Source organism: Schistocerca nitens, chromosome 12 (genome assembly GCF_023898315.1).
Source record: "Schistocerca nitens isolate TAMUIC-IGC-003100 chromosome 12, iqSchNite1.1, whole genome shotgun sequence".
In the NCBI taxonomy this organism is placed as follows: domain Eukaryota; kingdom Metazoa; phylum Arthropoda; class Insecta; order Orthoptera; family Acrididae; genus Schistocerca; species Schistocerca nitens.
Window position 1 is genome coordinate 38,927,224 of NC_064625.1, and position 12,944 is coordinate 38,940,167.

The 12,944-nt window shown below is 47.0% G+C and overlaps 1 protein-coding gene and 1 non-coding gene across 2 annotated transcripts in view; one reads left to right on the forward strand and one right to left on the reverse strand.

Moving 5' to 3' along the window:
- The window catches only part of LOC126215168 (short neuropeptide F), a 620,765-nt gene that overhangs the window by 57,973 nt on the left and 549,848 nt on the right, over positions 1-12,944 (reverse strand). The window lies entirely within an intron of this gene.
- On the forward strand, positions 613-686 carry Trnas-cga (transfer RNA serine (anticodon CGA)). The gene has a single exon. It is a non-coding gene; the product is annotated as a tRNA-Ser (tRNA).

Consider the following 12,944-nt stretch of genomic DNA (forward strand, 5'->3'; position numbering starts at 1 on the left):
AACGCAATCTGAGTTTCAATAATCCCTACAAAAGAATGGCCCTGACTAACAATAACCTACACCTTTCATGGATCACTCACCTCACAAATATCTTCGTTACTCGAACTACTGCAATATAGCGAGCGCCAAAACTGCCATCTAAATAAAAGATTCTAACTACTGAAGGCACTCACTACTGATAGGCATAGTTAGCAGATGAAAGATTTTGATAGAGAACTAACAATGTATTTACCTTAATAGTGTTCAAAAGTCATAATGTATATATCAGTTCATGACATCCAGTCTTACAAATTTCCGTTTTCTGACGGACACACGTCCAGATCAGAATGTGATTTTCACTCTGCAGCGGAGTGTGCGCTGATATGAAACTTCCTGGCAGATTAAAACAGTTTTAATCTGCCAGGAAGTTTCATATCAGCGCACACTCCGCTGCAGAGTGAAAATCTCATTCTGGAAACATCCCCCAGGCTGTGGCTAAGCCATGTCTCCGCAATATCCTTTCTTTCAGGAGTGCTAGTTCTGCATGGTTCGCAGGAGAGCTTCTGTAAAGTTTGGAAGGTAGGAGACGAGATACTGGCAGAAGTAGAGCTGTGAGGGCCGGGCGTGAGTCGTGCTTCGGTAGCTCAGTTGGTAGAGCACTTGTCCGCGAAAGGCAAAGGTCCCGAGTTCGAGTCTCGGTCGGCGCACACAGTTTTAATCTGCCAGGAAGTTTCACACGTCCAGATCGTCCGCTCTCAAAACTCTGCATCTCTCTCCCCACATCCACCACTGCTGGCGGCTCACCTCCAACTGCGCAACGCTACGCGCTGTTCACATCCAACTTCCCAACACTACAATAGCGAAAATTCCAACAATGCAAACCAGCCACAGACTGCAGACAGCAAAGTCAGTGATTTTCATACAGAGCGCTACGTGGCGTTACCAACATAAAAACCTGAACAGCCTACTTACACTCTGAAACAGACCATAGATTGAAAGAAGTACTACAGTGCAGTACAGTACAGTACAGTGCAGAAGGCAACTGGAAGAAATACGCAGTGAGACGAACAGAAATGACACTTTTATTAAAAGGCAATCTAATCCAATGTACCACTATGTGATGTAACTAGGCCCACTCTTTATGAAGAAGATCTTTTTAGAAATATCGAAACCAAGGTCAAGAGCTAGTAAACCTTTGTTTCGCAACTGGTTGGCTGGTTTTTCAACCTCTTCAGATTTATACAGTTGCTGATTCGCAACCATGTAAGTTTTTCACACTAATGCGTCCACTCTTCGCCATTATGACGGCTCCAACACTACTGGAGACACTTTCGATGAGGTATCTGAATGTGTGTTGAGAAATGGCAGCTTCCTCAAGAGCTGTGGCGGAGAAGGTAGCGCTGTTGGATGACGGGGTCTGAAACGATGTTTGCATTCTACTCCTCCCAGAGGTGTTCCACTGGGTTTAGGTTGAGACCGTGGGAGCATCAGTCCATTTGAGGAGTGCTCTTGTCAACGAACCATTGCCTCACAGATGCTGCTCTTATGACAGGGTGCATTGTCGTGCTGAAACAAGCGTTACCTCCAAACTGGTCCTCTCCTGTACGCAGTACACAAAATCTTCATATCGCTCCCCATTTAGCGTTTTCTTAAGTGCAATAAGGAAACCACACACTAATCAAGAAAAACACCGCCTTACCGTAACACCAAATCCTCTGCACTCACTGCTGGTTTTACATACGATGGCAGGGAATATTTTCCAGGCATTCCCACAAACCCAAACGCTTCCATCGGATTGCCACAAGATATCGCGTGATTTATCGCTCCGAATCACTCTCTTCCAGACATCCGGCGTCCAGTGATCCGTGGACAGTAATGTTGTGAGCGAATACCGACGGTGGGCAAGGAGGTCGCAGGTAGGCGGGTGATCAGGGAGCGCTGTCTGGAGTCAGGGAGGGGAGAGCCGGCGCTTTTGTGCTCCCAGATTGGCGCTGCCTGCGCCCAGCTCCGTGCAAACAATGGCACCGCCTGGGGCCGCGGCTGGCCGCTGCCTGCTCCGCTACAACTCCACCCTAACTGCCGCACTACACACTCCGACTGCGCGCTCCGCCGCCCCTGCACGATTTCCGCCTCTGCTCGCGTCAATCTCTTAACTTCACTTTTATCTGTGCTCTTTCGGCTAACATGCTAATACACTCGCTACTTCAGTGCCAGTATCGTGTTTGCTGGTTTACAAACCGCAAACAGTGGTTTGCAGACTCTCGAGCAAGGTATATAATAGTGACATCTTGGGTTGTCGGGTGTTCTGCCGGATATCAGCGTCGTACTTGCACGATATTTCGGTCACGCAGCTCGTAACCTTCATCAGGTGCGACCTGAGACTGCTCCTCGAGTGGACCTGGTCCAGTATTTATGCCTATGGCCTTCCCCCTCCACCAACGGCTGCAGGCGCTTCCTCTGTGGTCCGCGCCCATTCCCTGCGACCTGCTGGAGCGTTGCTGCTCCGTTTTCCGTCCGCTGCGGTTCTAGGTGATCCCTCTGCGGTCCGCGCCCACCAACCCCGCTCCTGGGGGTTTCATCTACGGTCTGGGATACCAAGCGTTCCCCCTGCGGTCCGCGCCCGCTCACCACGACCTGCTGGAGCGTTGCCGCTCCGTTTTTCGTCCACTGCGGCTCTGGATGTTCCCTCTGCGGTCCGGACGAAAAACGGAGCGGCAACGCTCCAACAGGTCGTGGTGAGCGGGCGCGGACCGCAGGGGGAACGCTTGGTATCCCAGACCGTAGATGAAACCTTCAGGAGCGGGGTTGGTGGGCGCGGACCGCAGAGGGATCACCTAGAACCGCAGCGGACGGAAAACGGAGCAGCAACGCTCCAGCAGGTCGCAGGGAATGGGCGCGGACCACAGAGGAAGCGCCTGCAGCCGTTGGTGGAGGGGGAAGGCCATAGGCATAAATACTGGACCAGGTCCACTCGAGGAGCAGTCTCAGGTCGCACCTGATGAAGGTTACGAGCTACGTGACCGAAATATCGTGCAAGTACGACGCTGATATCCGGCAGAACACCCGACAACCCAAGATGTCATTAGATCGCCGGGAAAGCCTGAAGAGTTACATATATAATAGTGGTTGGTTGATTTGGGGGAGGAGATCGAACAGCGAGGTCATAGGTCCCATACCTATTAGTGCCATCACTCTCCAAGAAAGACAGGCTGCTAATTGAAGCGAGTACTTCCAGTTCGTTTTGAGAGTATGCACTCTGAAACAATTTTTATCTACACTAACAGAAAAAAGAATTGAAGCATCAAGAGGGAGTTGTGTGATACGAATGAAAGTTGGTAGGGGTGTTTTTGTATCTGAAAGACTATGTCTATTCAAATTTCGCGCCAGTCGCATAAGAGTGGTGCTACTTCCATCTGTATGAGGTTGCAAATCTGGTTTGCTTTAAATACATTCTTTGACGTTCGTGAGCGTTAGCTACCTTTGAGATGTCCGCCTCCGTAGCGTAGCAGTAGCGTTACCACCTACCACACTGGGGGCCCGGGTTCGCTTCCTGGCAGGGGACTGGGTGTTGTGTGTCCTTCATCACCAATATCATCATCATTGACTCGTAAGTCGCCGATGTGGCGTCAACTAAAGAGGACTCGCGACACGGCGGCCGAACTCCCCTGCATGGGGCCTCCCGGCCAACAATGCCATACGATCATCTCAATTCTTTGAGATTGGACGTGGTGAGTTGATGTTAGTCAAGAATGTCTTTAAGGCAACAAAGATGCCAATATCAACAGCTCACTAAGTTTGAACAAAGTCGTGTAATGGGGCCACGAGAAGCTGGATGCTCCTAGATGCCGACATCAACAGCTCACTAAGTTTGAACAAAGTCGTGTAATGGGGCCACGAGAGGCTGGATGTTCCTAGATGCCGATATCAACAGCTCACTAAGTTTGAACAAAGTCGTGTAATGGGGCCACGAGAAGCTGGATGTTCCTACTGCGATACTGTAGAAGGACTTGGTTGGAATGTAGTCACTGTGCGTGATTGCTGGCAGCGGTAATCAAGAGAATGTACGGTCGCAAGAGGACTGGACACCGGACGGCCACGTGGTACTACCGACGGAGATAACAATGGTGTCTGGCGTACGACTCTTAATACGCTACGTAAGCTAATATGATTGTAATATCGCGGCTTCGAGTACCAGTGATGATGCGCTGCCGTAATTTGATACGACAACGCTCTTTGCTCTGACGACAACGCTCTTTGCTGAAAAAAAAAGAGGAGCATCTACGTTTTCTTGTAATCGTTGGAGATAAAAATTGCCGATTGGGCATTGTGCCTTTTTGAGGTCAGATAAGTTTGCATATAGAAGTAATGTGAAGTGCAAAGGTCAACATGTAATCGCAATTATCAAGCGTAAAAACTGAATTTGGAAAAAAAAAGAAGTAAATATCTTTACTAACATTTATTCGATGTTGGATCCTCGGGCCTTCATAAAAACTGTTACTGTGTTTAGCAACACAGTGTATTGTGATTTCTTCGCGAATTGACGATACTGGGCGAATCTGCTACTATCACGGTCCGAACGACGCGCAATATTTCGCCGTCAGCTTGTATGTTCAAGACTTTCCCTAAGCGACCAGTTTGTTAGTCAAAAGATATCATACGGCCACTGTTGTCCAACCTTATCATTCTGAAAGTGCTTCCAGAAAAGAAAATCTTACTGCGACTGCAATGGGAAATGGCGTCTTCATCGTGAGTTGTAGCAGTTTTCTCCGACTTTGCCTGGCGTTCTCTGAGAACCGGAGGAGCAGAAACCTTCGACCGCCAACTCATCCTGTACCTAACCCGTTCTCTCCTTACAGCAGCCACGAAGAAAAAACACATTCATTTACAGTCAAATTTTTTCACAGATTGTTTATATTAGATTGGTAAAAATTTTATAATGTATGCATCTAGGCAGAAAGCTCAAAAGAGAGTTTTTTGATGCAGTACCTGTCTCAACTGTGTCAAAGACAAAAGTCAAAGAGCAAGTGAATTAATTAATAATTTTTGGTTTTAAGTAGCAGTTTCATTTCACTCTGTCGCATCACATTGCATCTACAACGGCAATCTGAGCAGTAGTTGGCATTACAGAGACACAACGTACTGTTAAAATGACGAATGTATTTAACAGTATTGACAACAACATACGAATGTGTCAGCTTACATTACGTTGACATGGCTTAAAGCCATAATATCACTTGATAATGGCCTAAGGCAGAAATTGCAATAGTGTAATAAAAACTTATAACAGTCACTGGCGTGAAGATGATGTCTTTCAAAAAAAATTTATGTCTGTGAATCCCAGCTACAACAAGTTTATGTACTTATTTATTTTTGTATTAGCGTGTATTTGAACTTCCGAGCTTCCTGTGTAACCGTAGCAAGCACGAGTGTTCAATTGAAAAATGTGAAAGCTCGGACAGTGGAAAATTCCGCTCTTTGACCGGTGCTACCCTGTATCTTAAACGGTCTGCTTAGTTTCAAAAATACCTCCCACAATCCGCGCACGCGTTGAAAAGTCTGCACTGGCGCAACAGTGCTTGCTCGAAGTATTTCTAAAGTTCGTGAAACTGAAAGCTTCCGCGCCCCTAAGTAACTACCCTGCGCGATAAATCCGGACGCCCACTTCTCGGTTTGATATGGTGTTCCAGAAACAGCTGGAGGAGAGACTGTCAGGGAGAAGTTAAACAGATAGGTGTGTGTGTGTGTGGGGGGGGGGGGGGGGGGTGAGTGTGTGGGTGTGTGGGTGGGTAAGAGTGTCAGCGATAGGCAACACGCGATCTTGTGACGAACGGTGGAGTATCAGCGTGTCTACGGGGAGTCTCAGCAAGCAACTATTTCTGTCACAGCGTCGGGAATTTTTCTACCTCTATCTGTGCCCCACACCTAAACTATTCCGACATTACGACGGCAGCCTCACTGGTCAGATTCGCAGCAAGAATAAGAAAGGGTGGCGCATCGAGGGAGCAAGTACAGTGCCCGAAATAGAAAGTATTACGTCAAGAACGCTACCCAGTTGGTAACCTAGTATTTACATATCTGTGGGATATGTTGATTTAAGTTTCATCGAGATGCAAGCTTATTTTCTATACTCCACTACACAAAAGGAGCCATTCCTTGACCTGAACAACGGCGCGATTTCGTGCTGGCTATTGGAGATGTCTAAAGCAACCCGCACACGATCAAACAATCTGTCAAACTTCATTAGGTTTGTCATATATCTGGCTGCGCGCGGCGCTGGTCTACATGTTTGTCAAACATAGAGCGAATTCCACATGTTTGAGAGATATTTTAATCGACGACACAATTGACAAGACGGTGGATGTTGTTCGTGTCGATGTCTCGCTGCGCATGTCCAGTGAAAAAGTGTTTTATTAAAATTTATCTCACTGCATATTGAGTTTCCCCAACTATGTAAACTACGAAACTACGGTCAAGGACGAAAAAAAAAAAAATAGCATTGGCAGTTACCGAAATGGGAGAGGCGTTGCGTCTTTCCCAGACACATATTTCACAAGAAGAGGTTATGAAGACACGCACGACATACAGCTGAGAGCGCAATAAAATAAAATAAACAGTCAAGTGCGTAAAGGACTCACACTATGAAGGTTCCGTACAAACTTCGTTACGTATATAGATAGTAATAATAATAACAACCGGGGAAAAGCAGCCTACAGTTCAGCGCGCAAACCGAACCACTTGTCCCTTTTGAAGACTTCTCACATCGTTGAGAAGTGAAGGCTGGGTTAAGACGAAGACTGAAATATCCTAGGTCGACCCGAGATTCGATCCCGCGACCTCACACTTTTCAGCTTTGTCGCCAGGCGAGCAGGCCCGACGTGTTTGTACATAGCTCACCAATACGTTTAGATGAGTGAATCTGTGAGCGTCAAAGTATGTGACATATATCGTCCTATCTTTTGACTCTATTTACTTACAAACTTAAATATTTTCTAGCGCCAAGGAAACGCACCCTTACTACCTGACATAAATTTCAGCTTGGCTCCGAAACCTGTTCCTGAGCAAAGGGTTGTAAACAATCACATATATATATATAGATAGACAGACAGATAGATAGATAGATAGATAGATAGATAGATAGATAGATAGAGGCATGTACAGAGAGAAAGTGACCTTATAAACGCTAAAAGTCGAAGCTGCCTGTTGGACCACGGAGGATGTATCTCTTCCCACATTGTGGTATTTTAATGAACTGTCATTAGAGGACCAACTAGAGCAAAACTAATTATCGGATTCTTTTCAATGTGAGGAAAGTAACTCCTTTATTGAAAGTCTGACTGTCTATTCACAGAGAGTTATTGTAATCATCTGTTCATGAGTGTAATGTTTCCTTTAGCACATATTCACGAGTATATTTCTTTTTCAAACAGTTCCTGAATCAGCGTCCCATTTTATTTTACATTCTACATCTACATTTACATCTACATCATCATCTACACTCATGCTCATAAATTAAGGATAATGCTGATACCTGGTGAAACAACGCTCTGGTGGGCGGTTTGTGGGTTTAAATCACCTCGGGGTATGACTATGCGGTGCATTTGACCTGAGGTCGTCGCACTGTGGCGCTGGCAGCAGTTCATATACGCAGACGTGTGTTGGAGCATGTCAAAGTACGGTGCAGCGAGTAAGTATGCAGACGTTTTGAGACGTGCTAATGGTGACTGTGTGTTGAAAATGGCTCGAAGAACACATATTGATGACGTTATGAGGGGCAGAATACTAGGGCGACTGGAGGCTGGTCAAACACAGCATGTCGTAGCACGGGCGCTCTGTGTACCACAAAGCGTGATCTCAAGATTATGGCAACAGTTTTCTCCTGACACACAGTCTACAGACATGGTTTATTCGCCCGGAGACCTACAAGGTGCATTCCACTGACCCCTGGTCACAGGAGAGCCCGTAAAGCCTGGTGTCAAGAACACAGTACATGGTTACTGGAACAGTGGTCCCAGGTTATGTTCACGGACGAATCCAGGTATAGTCTCAACAGTGATTCTCGCCGGGTTTTCATCTGGCGTGAACTAGGAACCAGATACGAACCCATTATTGTCCTTGAAAGGGACCTTTATGGATGTCGTGGTTTGATGGTGTGTGGTAGGATTATGATTGGTGCACGTACACGCTTGCATGTCTTTGACAGAGTAACTGCAACAGGTCAGGTGTATCGGGACGTCATTTAGCACCAGTATGTCCGCCTTTTCAGGGATGCGGTGGGTCCCACCTTCCTCCTAATGGATGGTAACGCACGGCCCCACCTAGCTGCCATCGTGGAAGAGTACCTTGAAACAGAAGATATCAGGCGAATGGAGTGGCCTGCCTGTTCTCCAAAGCTAAACCCCATCGAGCACGTCTGGGATGCTCTCGATCGACGTATCGCTGCACGTCTTCAAACCCCTACGACACTTCAGGAGCTCCGACAGGCACTGGGGCAAGAATGGGAGGCTATACCCCAGCAGCTGCTTGACCACCTGATCCACAGTATGCCAACTTGTTGTGCGGCTTGTGTACGTGTGCACGGTGATCATATTCCATACTGATGTCGGGATACATGCGCAGGTAATAGTGGCGTTTTGTAGCACATGTGTTTCGCGACGGTTTTCTCAACTTATCACCAATACCGTGGACTTACAGTTCGGTGTCGCGTGGGTTCCCTATGTGCCTATGCTATTAGCGCCAGTTTTGTGTAGTGCCACGTTGTGTAGCACCACATTCTGAAATTATCCTTAATGTATGAGCATCTACATACATACTTGGTATACGACAGTACGGTATCATGTTCTAATACTAAGTATTTCTTTTTCTTTTCCGTTCGCAAATAAAGCGAGGGAAAAACGCCTGTCTGTAGACCTCCATGTGAGCCCTAATTTCTCGTATCTTATATTCGTGGACCTTATGCGCAACATACGTTGGTGGCAGTAGAATCGTTCGGTTGTCAGCTTCAAATGCTGGTTCCCTAAATTTTCTCAACAGCGTTTCTCGAAAAGAATGTCGCCTTCCCTCTAGGGGTTCCCATTTGAGTTCCCGAAGCATCTTCGTCATAGCTGCGTCTTGTTCAAACCTACAGATAACAAATCTTTCAGCATCCTCTTAATTACTTCGACGTCTCCCTTTAATCCGACTGGTACGTATCCCAGACACTCGAGCAGTACTCAAGACTGCGTCGAATTCCTTGAGCCATATTTCCCTAAAATTTTTCCAATCAAAAGAAATCGACTATTCGACTTCCGTACTACTGTTTTTAAGTGCTCGTTCCATTTCAGACCGCTATGCATCGTCACACTTGGATATTTAATCGAAGCGATATGTCAAGCAGCACACTTCTAATTCTGTATTCGAACATTACTGGTTTGTTTCGCTGACGCAAGTACATTCTTCCACATTTGGCGCAAGTTGTCGTTCATCACAGGAACTAGAAATTTTGTCTAAGTCACTTTTTACCCTCCTACAGCCACTCAACATCACCACCTTCCCGTGCGGAACAGCGCCATCAGCGGATAACTGCAGACTGCTGCCCACCCTGTCCGGCACATCGTTTGTATGTAGAGAAAGTAACACAGCGGTCTCTAACAATGTTTTTTAAAGTTTTTTCATAATGCGGGGCCACATTCATAACATATTTCTTTAAAGTCAGTACCGCCATTAGACTGTTGTTTATTTACAGTGTTACATTTACACTTTCGGCTTCAAAGTGCCATTACCAAGTGTTTTAAGTGCTATAAATTGCCTAAGATGGCATACTGTCGTATTAAACTACTCTATTAGACACGTTGTCTAAGAGTAGGTATTTCTGGCAGAGCCTACTGCTTTCAAGCAATTTAAAGACTCTGGTCTCTGTTCAACTCTCGTGGTCGAAGACACCAACTGGTTTCTATTACTAAAAATGCCTTCGAGCCACCCACATATCTGCACTTACGCAATCCGTTCGCTCGTACCCTACTTACGATTCCGCAGTGGGGCACCATGTCAAATACTTTACGGATGTCAAGAAATACGGAAGCTATCTGTTTGCCCTCCGTTCATGGTTTGTAGGATACCGTGTCAGAAAAGGGCGAGTTGACTTTTGTATGAGCGATTCTTTCCAAAACCATGTTGACCTGTGGACAGGAGCTTTTCCGTCTCAACGAAATTTATTGTATTCGAACTCAGAATATACTCGAGAATTCTGCAGCAAACGGTTGTTAAGGATGTTGGTCTTTAATTTTGTGAGTCCGTTCTTCTTATATACAGGAATCAACACAGCCTTAAGCCGGTCGCTTGGTACTGCGGCGGGCGAGACATTAGCGATAAATGCCAGTTAAGCAAGGGGCGAGTGCCGCAGGGTACACACTGGGCAACCGAATTGGGATTTCATCTGGCCTTGACGACTTATCTTCAATTGCCTCAACTGATTCTCAACGTCAGGGATTTCTATGTTCAAATGGTTCTGAGCACTATGGGACTTAACATCTGTGGTCATCAGTCCCGTAGAACTTAGAACTACTTAAACCTAACTAACCTAAGGACATCACAAACATCCATGCTCGAGGCAGGATTCGAACCTGTGACCGTAGCGGTCACGCGGTTCCAGACTTAAGCGCCTAGAGCCGCACGGCCACACCGGCCGGCAGGGATTCCTATGTCCATCATGTGTGAGTCTGTGCGATGGTCAAAGGATGGTGTGTTTCTACGATTCCACTGCGCGAACGATTTTTCAATATTGGAATTTGAAACTTCAGCTTTCCTTTTGCTGCGTTCCAGTGCCACACCAGACTGGTCAACGATTTACTGGATGGAAACCTTCGACCCAGTTAGAGATTTTACGTAGGACTAGAACTTTGTCAGATTCTCTGCAAAATCTTTTGCTGTGATACACCACATGTAGCCCAATGCAAGATAAAGTGGCACGTGAGCTGACAGCTTTTAAGTAAGGGGTACTCGTATGAATAGAGAACATCCCAAGGAACCTCCGTGAAAGTCCAACTACCTCCAAACATCTAAAGAGTCAACGATGGTAAAAAAGTTTAATTTACTTTCAGAAAGAAAAGGCGTTGGTATCGTCCCAGGCTGAAACAACCATATTACGAGTATCTTGGTACATCCATATTTAAATGATTGTGGGACATCAGCTGGTATAATTTGTATTAAAAATGAAACTCCTCCAGCTGTACTTAAGATTTCATAGTTATTTGGCTAGTAGTTTCAACGTTGTGTCAACGCCATCTTCAGGCCCATACACTTTGATGATATCAATTGTGTGTGGCTGAGTGCTAGAAGTCCGCGGTGAGACCAATACGTGCTCCACATGGATGGCGGGCAGTGTGTGTTACTGCCCGCCATCCACGTGGAGCACGTACTGGTCTCACCGCGGACTTCTAGCACTCAGCCACACGCAGCTGATATCATCAAAGTGTACGGACCTGAAGATGGCGTTGACACAACGTCGAAACTAGTAGACAAATAAATATGAAATGTTAAGTAAAGCCGGAGGAGTTTCATTTTTAACAAAAATAGTACGAGTAGTACGTGATGCACCTTCTACGTGGAGGGGGGAGGGGGGAGGGGGGGCAGACGCTGGCTCTGGCATCCATTCGATCGTACAGACGGCGAATACTATCCTGGCATACGTTATGCCACGCCTGCTAGACTTGCACGTTATTGGTTGACGAGTTTCGCGAGTCACTTCTTGTCCGATCATATCTCACACGTGCTCGACGGGAGACAAGGCCGGAGATCGTGCTGGTCAGGGAAGTTTCTATAGCGTCTTGCAGGGGGACGACAAGTTTCATGGGCAGTGTGTGAGTGTTATCCTGTTGGAACAACACATCACCTTTCTGTTGCACGAACGGAAAAAAAGCGGGTCTAACGACATTCTGCACGTACCGAGTGCTGGGTAGCGTCCCCTCCAGAAACGCCAAAGGTGAACCATAGTCGTAGCTTATCGCACCCCAGATCATTAGGTCTGGTGTGGGGCCAATGGGAATGCACTACGAGAGAGCGCTCAACAGGTCTACGTTACGTGCAGGTAGAATGTGCTTTCATCGCTGAAGACCACGGCGCGCCGTTCCATCTTCCAAGTGACCCTCTGACGGCACCAGTCGAGCCGTCCAAGTCGAAGCGGTGGCGTGAATGGAAGACGGGCTGGAGGCGTGCGTGCCCGTAGCCCCACTGCTAATAAGCGGTTCGTGTTGACAGACCTGGTCTCCTAAGCCCTCTTATCCATGCTGTGGTAGCTGTCCGATCTGTCACTCCTTTTACAATACGTCGACCCTGGCGGGCGTCTGTGCTTTTTGGACGTCCAGAACCTCTTCTGCGGGTGTGAGAGTGTTCACGTGACCAATGACACCAGCACCGTTGCGCAACCAAACCGACGCGTCCAACTTGTGTGGCAATTCTCCGAAAGGACCATCCCGCCACTTGGAAGGCCACAGTTTGACCCCTTTCAAACCCACTGAAGGGAGCACGAGTTCCTCTCTACGGCTTGACTGCCTGCTTGCTTCGCACGTGTGCACCACACTGTGCCTTCTGGCTGTGATCATTCCTTATTGAATGGTAGACACAGATACCGCTCTGACAGCTATGCCACTACGCTGTCTCTTTGAGGACGACGATGAAACCACTATCAGTACCTCCACTATCCCCAGGTGGCATATGGCTATCATGGGATCAAAATAGGCGTCGCTTTCCAGGTGCACTAATTGTCTTTCCGTCAGTGTATGGAGCATAAGCTCGGTTTGTCTATGGTGTAGGTAACGTAAAAAAGGGAGTCGATCCCCCGATCTTCTGATTCTCGTTGTATATTCTGTACGTTGCGCCAACCACCAACTACACGCATGCTCATAGGATAATGCTGATACATGGTGAAACAACGCTCTGGTGGGCGGTTTGTGGGTTTAAATCACCTCGGGGTATGACCTTGCGGTGCATTT